The sequence below is a fragment of the Anabrus simplex genome, chromosome 1 (genome assembly GCF_040414725.1).
Source record: "Anabrus simplex isolate iqAnaSimp1 chromosome 1, ASM4041472v1, whole genome shotgun sequence".
Classification (NCBI taxonomy): Eukaryota; Metazoa; Arthropoda; class Insecta; order Orthoptera; family Tettigoniidae; genus Anabrus; species Anabrus simplex.
In genome coordinates this window covers 1,091,980,979-1,091,997,954 of record NC_090265.1, presented here as the reverse complement: position 1 = coordinate 1,091,997,954, position 16,976 = coordinate 1,091,980,979, and positions in this window count along the sequence as shown.

Genomic DNA, 16,976 nt, shown 5'->3' with positions numbered 1-16,976 from the left:
AAAAATGTGTGGGACTGTTGTGGGATCCAGTTTGCGTCTCTGTCTTGGAATTTCCACTTTTCCACCATTAATAATGAAACTGTCGCTGTTTTGGATAAGTTCGGCGGCAAAATTCAGATCACAGATACGACTTTTATCACTCAAAAGTTGGGCTTGTCGTGGAGTAGCCTTCGACCACTTGGAGAACAACCCGGGACATAGCAAGGCATAGGCATATTCAGATGCGGTAGTAAATTGAAGACCGAGCTTAAGTGCGCTTAAGTGCGGCCAGTATCCAGTACTCGGGAGATAGTGGGTTCGATAAAACTATCGCAAAAGACCAGAAACTGTTTACGCACTTCTGCTTTAAGCCGACAAAAAGCGCGCCTCCATGGCCTTCATATTGACAGCAGCGCTGCAGGCTGCTGAGACATGTACACCGTGTCCGTTAACATGCAGTTCAGAGGGAGTCGTCGCGCTATTCATTTCTATTCGTCATGGGTGTAGTAAAATACCTTCAACATTTCCCTTATTAAGAAATTAGTTACCGGTACTGCGCTTCTTTGCCTTTGCTGGCAGGACCTAGTGTTTAGAGTGCACTATGTCTTCTGGTATAGGCTAGAGCAATTTTGTTACTTTCATCGATCTGTCTCTGTCTTATCCTTGGCTTTGACAATATGAAAGTGACAGGTATGAGCGATGCTAGTAATGCCAATCCTTATGCAGCCAGCCCCTGCTATGAATGGTGTGAAAATGTTGCTCATAGGGTCGGTTGGTGTATGCATTTCAGTGGGCTTGGCAGACTGATATTTAATAACTGGCTCGGTGAGGAAAGCAACGGGAAACTACCTCACTCCTCATTTCCCTAGTACGCCTTTTCAGTGATGCCTAGGCAATCTATGACAGCTGATGGCAGAGCTGTTAAGGATCCCACCAGCGGCATCGCTGATGGACTGAACATACATACATACATACATACATACATACATACATACATACATACATACATACATACATATTGCGCTTCTAAAAGGTTATTTTCAGCATGTTGACAAACATTGAAGGACTCTTTTGAGTTGAGTGCATTAAATTATGTTTGCTAACTGTTGTTGTCCATTCATGTGGTAAATTCTTAGGGGTCTGAGGCAAAAATACTCTTCATACATACCACAAGAGTGTGTTCTTAGTTACTCTAACTAGTTTATGGATAACCTATGCAGCTAAATAGTACAAAGTGGTGGTGATGATTATTGCTTCAAGAGGAAGTACAACTGGGCAACCATCTGCTATTAACACTAATCAGAGGGAAAAATTGAAGGGATCCGACACTTAAAAAATGAAGGTATCGGCTAAAGAGACAAAAGCCACGAGTTCTTTAAAATGAACTACAGTGGTGGGCAGTCTGAGACGAGGTCTCGAGATTTCTCGAGACTAGCGCAGGCACTATTTCTCGTGAGAAATTTCGAGAGATCTCGAGAGCGTTATCCCCGCATTGTGTGGCGAACAGCATGTCGTAGGCCTGCAGGTAGTCGGAGCTGAATGCTGTTTGTGCCGAGTACGCGAATAGCAAACCACGCGCCTTCTACATTCCGTAAATGTGTGTCAACAAGCGACTAGGGCGTTCATTTCTACCGAGTTCTATTTTGACGCAGAATAACATAATTATAAAGGACACGCATTCTGGCATTGTATGCACTGGTATGTACACGAATGAATAGGCTAAGTACAGAAACTGGCGGCTACTGTAGATACACGTACCTGGACACTAGAGGCGTGCATTATTCGAACTCGAGACGAGGTAAGATGCGCCATGCTACATATGCAACCACCATTACGCCTGAGTAGAATGTGTAATCTAAAATGCTTGAGTTTGCTCCAATTCTTTCAACAGGTAGGTGTACATCGTTATCAGACCCCACATTCAATACCATATGACCACTGCTTGTGTTTACCGATGTTTTGGTGACTAAGGAAATAATTCCTTACTATGTTACAGAGTATTCGCGTCATAATTAGGTGCAATGTGTAATTGTGTCTAGTTGTACGCGACAATTTGAAGATGTCCGAAACGCAACGTAAGTCGTGGATGTCGGTTATTTTGAAGAGATGTCACATAGCACAGTCCGCTGTGTTGCTTGTTCAAAGAAAGTAAAATACGTCGGCAGAAATGCATCTGGGATGATCCAGTACTTAAAACGCAGAATATCAATGAAGAGGAATCGTCACAGGACAACACCGGCCCGGTCTGCATCACAAGAAGCTACCCTGTCGAGAACGATTGCTGGGTATCCGGGTAGATGTACATCCTATCTACAGTTATTAACAAATGATACGGGTTATTCAGCTAATTAGTCCACCTGAAATAACTCGTGAACAGTTTTACTAATATCCTGTTTTCACTTTCGTTAATGGCATGAAGAAGCTCATAGATCAACATGCAGTGCTTTCCTAGGCTTTTAACAAAATTTATTGTTACACACGTTTCCATATGAGAACTGCTCGTATTTTCTGGGAAGTCGCACAAATATATTTTTTAAAAGTAGATTAATTTCCAGTTTAATCATATTTCTAACCACCAATGAAGGGTGTAAACATATGTTGACTTTTCAGGTGTTGTGTGATCTGATAATCTTAGCGAACTTAGTACTTTATACGTATGCATTTACAAATGTTTGATGAGTGAATGGAGGACATTAGATTGTGAATAATTCCTATATTCAGAAAGTCAATACGAAAGTAAGAATAAATAATTTACTTAACAAATATGCATCAAAGGAATTGCCATTTCGATCTATAACTTATTTTAAAATGGCCATATTTGGATTAATCATTTTCGGGTCATATTTTGTCACTTTTACGTCATATTTCGTCACTTTTGAGGTCATATTTGCTTTCTCATTTGGGCTATTTTTAGGTCTTAAACATCCGAGCCGTATTCATCATCATCAGAAGAAGAAGAAGAAGACCGAGCTATTGTCTGTGTGGTTCATTGGTAACATTTAACTTTTCGGGACGAGAATATCAAGTGAATTCTCGCCTCTGCGAACATGCTTCGATACACTGTCAGTGGGAGAAAATTGGTCTTAAAATTAACTTTGATCTACAGCTGACGACGTTGTAAAACTTACCTGCGCCACCCTCCATTCTATGTGTAGCAGATGCCTTATAGATTCCTACCACAGAGGAAAAAGCCGACCTCACCGGGTCGTGAACCCAGGATTGAATTGTTGCCACTGTAACAAGTACCTGATCCAAGCAGAGAAAGTGTCCTGATTTCACACCTCAGTGAACAGAGCACTCGGCCGGAAATTGAGAGCTTCTGGGTTCGAGTTCCAGTGGAGTCAACATCCTTCCCCTGTGGTCAACAACCATAATTATGGTATCAAGCACTCACAGAATAGAAGATCCATTGAAATACGAGTAATATCGATTTTAATGGAAGACCTTGGAAGAAACTCTCAGGTGGAATTCCATCCAAAAAATGTTTCTGCTCTATTCAAGCTTTAAAATATTCTAGGAAAGCTTCCAAACAAATACATATACATTTAGAAGAAGCAACAAAGATAACAGGAACTGTATAATAATACTATTCATGTTTTGTTTTTCGAATTAACTACGCTAAGAAAAGGGTGGCACAGAACAACTTACAATGGTGGATGGCTAGAAGCAACAATACTACAACCCAAAAGTAAAAGGGTGCAGAGACCTGAGCTTTGACAGCAGATCTCAGAGCATTATGAGTTTTGTTTTTCCCACCAGAAGAACACAGAGTCTTTGTAATAAAATTTGGTCGAAATACTGAATATTTACTCATTTGAAGCAGTGCTGTGAGGTATCACTAACATGGTAAGCATCACTTACGGAAGAACTGAATATCTAATGCTTCCGGAAGCATCTTTCACCTTCGAAATTTTATCCCAGTTTGAAATGTCCTCATTTAATTGGTTTACTTGGTAGGAAGCAAATTCCACTTCCAGTTTGTCCTGAGCAGTGTTATCAATTGTATTGAAACAATTCAACAACAAAAACAGCACAGATGATAGCAAAGTAGTTGCTGTCAATGAAACTACTACTACTACTATTACTACTACTGTAAGCTTCACCACAGAGTCATGAAAAGAGAACTTGTTCAAGTTCAAAGCTGTAGTGTAAAATTTTCTTACCAATTTGAAGAACTGCATCATGTTATCTCCAGATAGGCGTACTGTCTTGTAACTCTAATTACGTCGTCATCTTCCTGACAATTCCTGCTATTGAATTATATTTTTACCGACACAGATAGGACTTACGGCAACGATAGGACAGGAAAGGTCTAAAAATGGTAAGGAACCGTCCGTTGCCTTAATTAAGGTGCAGCTCCATCATTTGCCTGGTGTAAAAATGGGAAACAACGCAAAACCATCTTCAGGGCTGCCGACAGTGAGGTTCGAGCCCACTTTCTCGTGAATGCTTTTGAACTTTACATTGGTAATGCATTTCTCTCCAATCTATTCACCTTTCACAAACCTGGTTAAATCCATCAACAATCCATTCATGTATCCAGCCACTGCGTCTATGGAGGTAGATTCAATCAATCAATCACTACTGATCTGTATTTAGGGCATTTGCCCAGGTGGCAGATTCCCTAGATGTTGTTTTGTTAGCCTTTTCTTAAATGATTGCAAGGAAATTGGAAATTTATTGGACATCTCACTTGGTAAGTTATTCCAATCTATAACTCCCCTTCCTAAAAGCGAATATTTGACTCAATTTGTCCTCTTAAATTCCACCTTGATATTCATACTAGCTGATGTATCCATGCTTCGCTACAGAATTTTGCATTGTATACAGAATTCTAGATTAGGTAGTGTAAATGTTGTGAGGAAGATTGTATTAAATTGCGTAGCTCTTGACGTTACCGTAGAAACGCGACGGAGAAGTTGCAAAACGTCTTGTCACACATGAAGACCGGTTGGGGAATTTTCATTGTAATGGTAGGCCCGTTTGCTTATCATCAGTCAAAATCAGGTTGGGAGTTTTCGTTATAATGGCAGACACTCACTCCCCACCAGCCTTTTTAAATCCTCAGAAAGACTGTCTTAGTGGTTTCCCAACTGGAATGAGCATAGGTCATTTCAATGGCGTGATTTCATAAGAAGTACTCGATCAAATGAATAAAACTATTTATAACTTAGACCAAAGTTTCTTATTCCTCGACTCAATAGACCGATTTTCACTAAATTCTGTTAACTCATTTTCTCGTGGCTGGGCGTTGATGCGGACTTAGCAACAAAAATACAAATTCATGAATATCTGTGTTATCATAGCCGGTATGGTGAAAATGTATAAGACATAAATGATCTGAAATTTAATTCTGTATAACTTTAGTTATGTAGTACTTATCGATAGGACCACTAATAGTATAAATATTTGAGAATAAAATTTCAGGCCTTCCACTAAACTACCATTTCACTCAGCGTGAATAAAACTATGTATAGCCTAGATTGTAGCGGCTCATCCCCCGACTTTACATACCGATTTTCATTAAATTCTCTTCGGCCGTTTTCTCGTGAAGCGTGTACATACTGTACATACAGAAAGACAGAAATTACGGAAAAGTAAAAAGTGCATTTCCTTGTTACTCTGGACATAACCGACACAGAAATGCCATTCTTTTCAAATTCTGAGCAATGTACATCGAAACTCTTATCTTATATAATATAGATTGTGATCTTTCCTACTTTTAAAGACACTACTTAAACGTATTTGTCTACTAATGTAATTCTCCGCCATATGTCCACTGACAGCTCGGAACATACCACTTAGTCGAGCAGCTCGTCTCCTTTCTCCCAAGTCTTCCCAGCCCAAACCTTGCAACATTTTTGTAACGCTACTCTTTTGTCGGAATTCACCCAGAACAAATCGAGTTTCTTTTCTTTGGATTTTTCCAAACAAGGTATTGGAAATAGTTGTTTCATGTTGGTGAAGAGATCAAGTCAGAAGAAACTACAGTAGCAATAGCAAAGTAATCCTGGTGAGGGTCCCATACACTGGAACCATACTCTAGTTGGGATTTTACCAGAGACTTATATGCCCTCCGATTTACATCCTTACTATAACCCCTAAATACCGTCACAACCATGCGCAGAGATCTGTACCCTTTCCTTGCTATAATATTTATGTGATTACCTCAATGACCTCCCATTTTGATAGATATATGCATACCAGATATTGTAATAGAATCCACACTATGTTATAACAGTGAAGTAAAGAGACTGAGGAGGAGGTGCAGGTTGGAGAGAAAGAGAGTTAAAAATGGCTGTGGAAGTAAGGAGAAAATGAAGGAACTTACCAGAAAATTGAATCTAGCAAAGAAGTTAGCTAAGGATAACATGATGGCAAGCATAATAGGCGGTCATACAAATTTTAGTTCTACTCGTACTTGCAACATGATGTACTTTGTGAAAACGGGGAGTATGTTCTTCAGAAATAAGAAGTCAAGTTTAGTGGCATATTTTCCATTGCTGCTTTCTCCGCAAGACATTTACCATTGCTACTGTAGTTTCTTCTGACTTGATCTCTTCACCAATATGAAACAACTATTTCTAATACCTTGTTTAGTGAATCAGTGAGAAGTAACCATCTAGTGCTGATATGATATGATTTATTTTCTCCAGATTACAGTTTCTCAACCTAATTAACCTTTGCGAAGAAAATAGAAAAGAAAGAACAAACAAAAAATAAATACAATGCAAAGCAAATACAAACAAGACAAGCCGAACTGAGAAATACAAAAAACACTACCTAAAGATATATACATACCAGATATTGTAATAGAATCCACACTATGTTATAACAGTGAAGTAAAGAGACTGAGGAGGAGGTGCAGGTTGGAGAGAAAGAGAGTTAAAATGGCTGTGGAAGTAAGGAGAAAATGAAGGAACTTACCAGAAAATTCAATCTAGCAAAGAAGTCAGCTAAGGATAACATGATGGCAAGCATAAAAGGCGGTCATCGTTAGTGATGGGCAACGCTCTCACTCGAGACTCTCGAGACTCTTGCGAGAATCTCGAGACCGATCCTCCTGTAGTGCAAGCTGTGCGACGTACCAGTAACTATGACCGTAAACTTGATAGTATACCATAGGCAGTTATTGCGTGAAATAACATACTCATATGAAAACGTGTGGGCCAATACATTTTGTCAAAAGCCTGGAAAAGTACTGCATGTTCAACTATGAACCACTTAATACCATTAACGATAGTGAAAACCGAATGTCAGTATCTTAAACTGTTCACCGCTCATTTGAGGTGGACATCTTAGCTGAATAATCCTGCATAATTTGTGAATAACTGTAGATAGGATGTACACCTACTTGCATGCTAGAGGCGTGCATTATTTGAACTTGAGTCGGGGAAGAAGTGCTTTGCTACATATGCAACCCCCATCACACATGAGTGGAACGTGTAATCTAAAATGCCCGACTTTACTCCAATTCCTTCAGCAGGGGTGATGGGCAAAGCTCTCGAGACCGATTCCCGTGTGCTGCGAGCTGTGCGTCGCGACGTCCCAGTAACTACGAGTGTAAGCTTGATAGTTGTTATCAGCAGTTCTTATATCGAAACGTACGGGACGATAAATTTTGTTGAACTATGAGCTCCTTCATACCATTAACGAAAGTGAAGACAGAATGCCAGTATCTTAAAAAACTGTTCACGAGTTATTTCAGGTGGAATTCTTAGCTGAATAATCCGTATAATTTGTTAACTACTATTAGGATGTAAACCTACCTGGATGCCTCACAATCGTTGTCGGCAGGGTAGCTTCTTGTGATTCAGACCGGGCCGGAGGTGTTCTGTGACCATTCTTCTTCATTTATATTATGTGTTGTTAAGTGTCGGATAATCCCAGAAGTATTTCTGCCGACGTACTTTACTTCTTTTGAATAAACAACACAGCGGGCTGTGCTATGTCGCATCTCTTCAAAATAACCGACATCCACGACTTATGTTGCATTTCGGACATCGTCTTCAAGTTGTCGCGTACAACTAGACACAATTACACATTGCACTGTCATATACCGAAGTACCTAATTATTATTATTATTAACAAATACATTGCAAATGGGAAATATCCCGGTGGCAACGGTCACTTACAGTAGTGTACTAATAACCAGCATACTGATGTGGACAAGTTTTCCTTCGTAAACAGGACCACAAGGGATTGGAATAAATTACTTGCAGCAGTCTTTGATACATTCTCTTCCGGTATCACATCGTTTAAGTCGATGGTCAGTGATAGTGCAAAGTGAAAAGTAAAAGGTGTAAACGACGGACACTGAATTTGTGATTTTCTGCTTTATTTAGAATGTTAAATTAGTAGTATTTAGTCTAATATTTTCTCTCCATGGAATTGCTTGTTGTACTCTTGTTGTTGTAGTTGTTGGGTAGTAATGTTTTAACTATAATATCACTTGTAGTGTTAAGCTAGTAGTAAGTTCAACCTATAGTATTGTAAGCCATAGTGTTAAATACTGGAGTTGTGTGTGAATGTGCATATAATGATGCTGGATTTAAAAAGTTAAACTAGTAGCCTAATAGTATTTCTTGTCATATTTTCCTTCGATGTTGTCTATATAGTTGTAGGGTAAATGTGGCTTAACCTCACTTTATTATCACTTGCAATGTTAAGCTAGTAGAAAGCTCAACCTATAGTATTGTAAGCGGTTGTCTTAAGCACTGGAAATACTGAATTTTTATGATGATGTTTTATATAGAATGTTAAATTAGTAGTACTGTATTTCTTGTAATATTTCCTTTCCATGGAATTGCTTGTTGTACTCTTGTTGTTGTTGGGTAATTATGCTCACTTTATATATGACGCGAATACTCTATAACATTGTAAGGAATTATTTCCTTCGTCACCAAAATATCGGTAAACACAAGCAGTGGTCATAATATGATATTGAATGTCGGGTCTGATAACGATGTACACCTACCTATCGAAAGAATTGGAGCAAACTCAAGCATTTTAGATTACACATTCCACTCATGCGTAATGGTGGTTGCATATGCAGCAAGGCGCATCTTGCCTCGTCTCCATTTCGAATAATGGATGCCTCTAGTATCCAGGCGCATGTACCTAGAGTAGCTGTCAGGTTCTGTACTTAAACCAACTATTCTTGTACCTACCGGTGCATACAATCAATCAATCAATCAATCAATCAATACTGATCTGCATTTAGGGCAGTCGCCCAGGTGGCAGATTCCCTATCTATTGTTTTCCTAGCCTTTTCCTAAATGATTTCAAAGAAATTGGAATTTCAGGGCGGTCAGAGTAACAGTTTTGTTCACGTTGAAATGTACCAAAGTAGAAGGCAAATCAGTAAAAAATAACTTACTTAAATAATTTCATTCAAAGTTAGTTTCTTTTATGGTTCCTTCTCTACTCATAATATGGTAGAACCCTTACAACCGAGGATGCATTTTTCCGAGACTAATCGATGAGTGTACAACAAAACTAAAATTACGACTGCCGGGCTGTGTGGCTCAGACGGTTGAAGCGCTGGCCTTCTGACCCCATCTGGGCAGGTTTGATACTGGTTCAATCCGGTGGTATTTGAAGATGCTCAAGTATGCCAGTTTTGTTTGAAAGATTGGCTGGCACGTAAAAGAACTCCTGCAGGACTAAATTTCGACACCTCGGCGTCTCCGAAAATCATAAAAGTAGTTAGTGGGACTTCAAAACAATAACATTATTATTAAAATTACGACTACTACTAAAATGCTTTCATTCCGTACCCTGGGGGACATGAGAGAAATCTCGCAGTAGGGTGTATTTCCATGTAATATTGTTATACATCGGGTGTCTCCTGGGCAACGGACTAGGACTCTTTCTAGACAGCTGATTCTCTCACACCAGAAGCAGAAATAATCAATCTTAAAATGTGTTTTAAGGAATGCCTCTTTTCAGAACCATCCATGACAATAATATCCATAAATATTGAAGGCTTGTCAGCTACCAAAGAAGAACTCTTACAAAAACTATGCCAATATCAGAAATGTGACATCTTGTGCATTCAGAAAACGCATAGTGATGAACATCAGAAACGTCCAAAGATTTCAGAAATGATTTTAGTTGCAGAAAGGCCACATGCAAAATATGGCAGTGCTGTATTTGTAAAGCCAGGTCTCCAGATCAGCAGTACTCATTATACTGAAGATAACGCCATTGAAATAATCACTATGGAGCTAAGCAACATGACCATTACGTCTGTGCACAAGCCTCCAAATAAAAAGTTCTCTTTCTCACCACCTGCAAATTTTGGTAAACACACAAAGCCAATAGTAATCGGTGACTTTAACAGCTGTAGTCATGTCTGGGGATATGTTCAAGAAGACGAGAATGGAGAGATCATCATTTCATGGGCTGAAACTCAGGACTATCCCTTATTCACGACAGTAAGCTTCCCTCCTCCTTCAACAGTGGAAGATGGCACCGAGGGTATAACCCAGACCTTCTCTTTGTGAGCAACTGCTTTGTACAGCAATGTTCTAAAGTAATGGGCTCCCAAGAACACAACACCGGCCACTAATATGTCACCTCTCTTCATCCATAAGACCTCACGAAGTTCGGTTCAGACGGAGATATAACTTTCGAAAGGCTGACTGGAAAAGGTTTGCAGTATGTTGGATGAGAGGATAAAAACTGTCTCTCCTATACCCGAAGATTATGACAAATTCATTGATATCATGAAATTCTGTTCACGGGCATCAGTTTCCAGAGGCCGCAGGACATGCTACCTTCAAGGTATAACTCGTGAAACAACTGCCTCTGCTGCACGATTACCACAGGCTTCACAAAGAAGACCCATTTAGTGAGCAAACTATTCAAGCAGCACAAAGTGTTCTTTCCTCTATCTCCCAGGCAAAGAAGGAGACGTGAAGTTGATGTCTGAAGTCGATACGGGTAGGAGCAGTCAAGAAGCTTGGAGACTTTTAAGACGCTTGAACAATGATCTCTACTCAAGCTAACACACATGCCAATGTGAGTGTAGATCAAATAGCACACCAAATTTTGCTTAATGGAAAACCAAAACTTTCCATGAAAATAGGGAATAATCCTATAGTCAGACAACCAGACGAGAGCAACGAGTTATCTAAGCATTTCACACTAACTGAACTGGAATTAGCTCTCAGTAAGTGTACGATTGGGAAGTCATCAGGACTTGATTGCCTTCGAATGGAACAGATTAAGAACTTTGGTCCTACTGCAAAGTGCTGGTTGGTGTAACTTGTGAATAATTGCTTTCAGTCTTCCATGATACCTAAAATATGGAGGAAGGCTAGGGTCATAGCCATCCTAAAACCAGGCAAAGATAAAAATGACCCTAGAAGCTACAGACCAATCTCCTTATTGTGTCATCTTCTTAAGATTCTAGAGAGACTTATCCTCAATAGGTTGACTGATAAAATCGAGCCACTTCTGATTCCACAACAAGCTGGTTTCAGGAGAGGAAAAAGCTGCATATTGCAGGTGTTAAGTCAACACATAGAAGATAGTTTTGAAAGCCGGAAAATCACACGAGCTGCATTTATAGATCTCTCGGCAGCATATGATAGTGTTAATCAACAAATTATCCTAGGAAAAGTATATACTGTGACAAAGGACTTTCATCTGACTTGTGACATTAGAAACCTACTTCAAAATTGAAGTTTCTTCATTGAGTTCCAGGGGAAAAGAAGCAGGTGGAGGATACAGAAGTACGGACTACCTCAGGGAAGTGTGTTGGCACCAATGCTTTTCAATATTTACACAAATGATTAGCCTCTTCCTGCCGGGACGAATAGTTTCATCTATGCTGATGATTGCGTCATCACTTCTCAGGGGGATAACTTTGAGATGATTGAACAAACATTGTCCGAAACTCTACACTCTCGCTGGCTATTACAAGAATCAACTAACACCAAACCCAACTAAGACGCAAACCTGTGTTTTCCATCTAAACAACAGAGAAGCAGTAGCGTAGCCAGGATTTCAGTTTGGGGGGGGGGCATTTATTTTGATAGGTGACCAAACTTCCAGAGTTTAGGTGGTATAGAATACCTAAAAAGGAAATGCCTTGGATCCAAGTAAGAGTGGTGGATTCATGCGGAATCCGGAAGCTAATAGTAATCATCATCATCATCATCATCATCATCATCTTCTTCTTCTTCTTCTTCTTCTTCTTTCCTACATCTGTGGGGTCACGGGTGCGAACTGTGTCGCACATGTAAATTTGGCCCTGTTTTACGGCCGGATGCTCTTCCCGACGCCAACCCTATATGGAGGGATGTAATCACTGTTGTGTGTTTCTTTGGTGCTTGGTAGTGTAGTATGTTGTCTGAATATGAAGAGGAAAATGTTGGGACAAACATCAAGTCCCCAAGCCAGAATATAAATACGGTAATTTTATTATAATAATGGTCATGTGATAAGCTATAAAGAAGTCTTATCAAGAAGTGACATTTTATACGATTACACGTCGAATAAAGGTTTCTCGCCCTTCTCCATGGCTAGATGTTGAAACCAAGAGAATGATGGCCTACCGTGACTCGTTATTTCGACATTATAAACAAACCTTAGATAACACAGACTTCGAATCTTACCGCATCTTAAGAAATCGCACAAAGCAGTTAAACAAAAATTTTAAAAAATGTGCATATTTCCGGAATTTAGCTAACAACTTTAATTCCAATCGCGCATGGGACCAATTTAGAGCTCTGGGAATAGGAAAACATCAACAGAGCCAGACAACTCCTGACATTCTACTTGACGAACTAAACGATTACTCTAGTAGAATAAATATTCAACCTACCCCAATTAACTGCACCGACTCACCGCCCTCCCCTCCAGCCAATCCACCATTCACATTTCACAGTGTCACAGAAAATCAGGTTAAAAAGGCTTTGTACTCGATTAAATCAAATGCCGCGCGTGTAGATGATAATCCTATTTCTTTTATACATAACACTATTGGTGCTGTCCTGCCTATACTGTCGCACACACTGAACTACTGTTTACTAAACGGAATTTTCCCTACTGTCTGGAAAACAGTCAATATTGAATATTATACTGGTACCTAAGAGTTTAGACCCACAATATCTCTCTGACATTCGTCCTGTGTTCATACTCCCTGCGCTTTCTAAAGCCTTTGAACGTTTAGTATATGAGCAAGTTCTGGAATACCTAAATAAAAATGCTCCTTTGAACCCTTTGCAATCTGGATTTAAGAAGGGTCACAGTACCGCGACAGCACTTTTGAAGGTAAGAAGAAACGCTATAGACAAACGACTGCTCACTAAACTTATAATTCTTGACTTCAGTAGCACCTTTGACACTATAGAAATTCCGAATGTGATAAAGTAAATGGAACTGCTAAATTTCGACCTGGCTGCGCTTAAGTTTCTTAGTTATTATTTGAGTAACCATCAACAGCGTGTAACAGTAAACGACAAGGCCTCTAAATGGAAAATGAAACCTAGTGGTGCCCCGCAGGGCAGTATTCCAGGGCCCTTACTTTTCTGTATTTATATCAATGACATACCATCCGTGACAGGAAATAACATATCGACACTGCAAGACAAGATATTAACAATGACCTCTGATGACTCAGTATATATTCACAACGAAATCCTCTTATACTAAACTCCACAAAATCTCAGGCAATCATAATTGGACCACGAAAATTACTGAGCTGCTTAAACATTGTCGCAATCCCGCCTATCCTACTGAATGGGAACATTATTCCCCACAGTAAACCGGTTAAAAATCTTGGCTTAATTATGAATGAAACACTTGATTGTTCTGGTCACACGAAAGAAATACGTAAAAAAGACTTTTGGAGTGCTTCACCCTCTTAAACGGCAGAGGGATATATTTCCATTTGAGCTAAAGGCAAAACTAATACAGACACTCATTCCCCCTATTCTTGATTACTGTTACGTTGTATTAGTTGATATGACGAGAGAAGAAACACTTTAACTTCAACGAGCACTGAATTCCTGCCTGAGATTTATTTACAACATCGGGTACGATGTTCATACCACCCCATACTATCAGGCTGTCTCATGGCTGAAGCCTGATAAACGTCGGCAGCTACACACTTTAACGATGGTGTTTAGGAGTGTTAGCTGAAAGTCAGCCACTGTATATTTCTTCTAAATTCACCTTTTTATCATAATTTCACAACTTAAATACACGTTCTAGATCCTATCATTCTATTCCACTGCACCGCACAAATACAATTAATAGATTATTTGCGGTGATCGGCGTCACATTATGGAATTCCCTGTCAGCTCAGGTCAGAGAAACTAGCTCTTTATTAAGATTTAAGGTCACCTGCCGAGACGTCCGACTCGTTGGCTGAATGGTCAGCGTACTGGCCTTCGGTTCAGAGGGTCCCGGGTTCGATTCCCGGCCGGGTCGGGGATTTTAACCTTCATTGGTTATTTCCAATGGCCCGGGGGCTGGGTATTTGTGCTGTCCCCAACATCCCTGCAACTCACACACACCACATAACACTATCCTCCACCACAATAACACGCAGTTACCTACACATGGCAGATGCCGCCCACCCTCATCGGAGGGTCTGCCTTACAAAGGCTGCACTCGGCTAGAAATAGCCACACGAAATTAAATTAAACCTGCCGAGACTACCTGCTGAGGACAGCTGACTGAATGGTTGAAGTGTGAATGTGTGCGTGCCTGAGGATGTCATTTTTAAGAGTTTTTAATATTGAAATGAAATGGCGTATGGTTTTTAGTGCCAGGAGTGTCCGAGGACATGTTAGGCTCGCCAGGTGCATGTATTTTTATTTGACACCTGTAGGCGACCTGCGCGTCGGGATGAGAATGTAATGATGATGAAGACGACACATACACCCAGCCCCCCGTGCTAGCGAAATTAACCAATGATGGTTAAAATTCCCGACCCTGCTGGGAATCGAACTCAGGACCCCTGTGACCAAAGGCCAACTCGCTAACCATTTAGCCATGCAGCCGCACTTTTCAATATTAATTAGTTTTAATATTAATTTAGTTAGTAATGTATTTCAATTTATTTTTAAAACTATTAATTTATGTAGTTTTAACTGTTTTACGTATCTCAGTATTTTATTTAAGATTTTGATTAGTATGTGGTTAAGTATACGAGAGGGCCTTGAGCCCTAACTTCGCCACTGTAAAAAAGGCACTAATAAATAAATAAGTAAATATAGAATGTAAGAGGTATGGGTATAGATATTTTGTTAGTTGGTAAAGAAAAATATATGTCACAACATATGCTAGGGAGTGTTTATCTTGTCCTATTAGTTTCCCTAGCGGTTAGGGCAGCGCAGTTGTGAGCTTGCATCCGGGAGCCAGTGGATTCGAACCCTTCTGTCGGCAGCCCTGAAAATGGTTTCCCGTGGTTTCCCATTTTCACACCAGGCAAAGCTGGCAGGCAAGGCTTTACCTTAATTAAGGGAACGGTCGCTTCCATCCCACTCCTACGCCTTTCCTATCCCACCGTCACCATAAGGCCTATCAGTGTCGTTGCGACGTAAAGCAAATTGTTAGTTAGTTTCCCTCGCAAGCCTGGGGTACAGAATATAGCAGTATAAGTTACAGTTTTATGACGCTAATATTCGTATGTATAATTTTTATTAACGCGCCAGAAACCAACGACACGGAGCTGTTGCCATTTCAACACCGTTCTGAGGGCCACCGACCTAAGTCTGGATTTGAACCGGCGAACTCGGACTCAGAAAGACAGCGACTCAACCAAGTGAACCACATGAAAAGGAGGCGTTTGTGATTATTGTTATAAATAGATTCAGTTAGTATGTTTACACAGGTTTAATAAAGAGGCGTACGTTTTCCAAGTGTCCTAAATGCACGAGACCGGACGGAAGAACTAGCTGGAAGCTAAAGAGCCTTGCAGGGGTGTCGCTTCCTTCTCTGTACACTTTTCCAAACCAAACTCCATGGCGTAACAGCCCCGAAGGGCCATCGCCTACCAAGCAACCGCTGTTCAGTCCGAAGTCCTGCAAATTATGAGGTGTCCTGTGGTCAGCACGACGAATCCTCTCCGCCGTTATTCTAGGCTTTCTAGACCGGGGCCGTTATCTCACCGTCAGATAGCTCCTCAATTATAAGCTCGTGGACTGAGTGTACCTCGAACCAGTCCTCAGATCCAGGTAAAAACCCTGACCTGGCCGGGAATCGAACACGGGGCCTCCGGTAAGAGGCAGGCAAACTACCCCTACACCGTGGGGTCGGCTTGTTACTTTTAGGTCACCTTATTTTAGAATTAGACTTAAGGTATCCTGCATTCGATGCCCGCCACTGACAGAGTTAAGAAAGGCATGGGATCGGGAAGATACAGCCTTGTTTGTGGGTGCAATAGAGTTGGCTATGAGTCTCCCGTGATCGAAATATCTACGACCTGGCAGGTAGTCACCTTCACGGGGCGTAGTACCAAAGTGGTTCTTTTTTTAGAAGAAAATTTAAATGAAGATTCTACTTCCTCCAAACGAAGAACGATATTATCAATTTTACGAACAGTTTCAATAATGCAGCCAGTTTAGAGTACAGAAGCTATGATTTCGAATGTTGGATATAATTACATGGTAACAATCAAAACCATCAATATCTACAGAAGATCCGTCACCGCACTCGGTAGGACCGGTTTTCTTTTCACATCCACCGGGCGAGTTGGCCGTGCGGTTAAGGGCGCACAGCTGTGTGCTTGCATCCGCTTCGAACCTCACTGTCGGCAGCCCTAAAGATGGTTTTCGGTGGTTTCCCATTTTCACACCTTAATGACAGCTGATGGCGGAGCTGTTGAGGATCCAACCAGTCTTACGGCTGAAGACTGAACATACAACATACAATTAAGGCTACGGCCGCTTTCTTCCCACTCCTAACCCTTTACTTTCCCATCGTTGCCATAAGACCTACGGTGCGATGTAAAGCAAATTCTAAATACAAAATAAAAC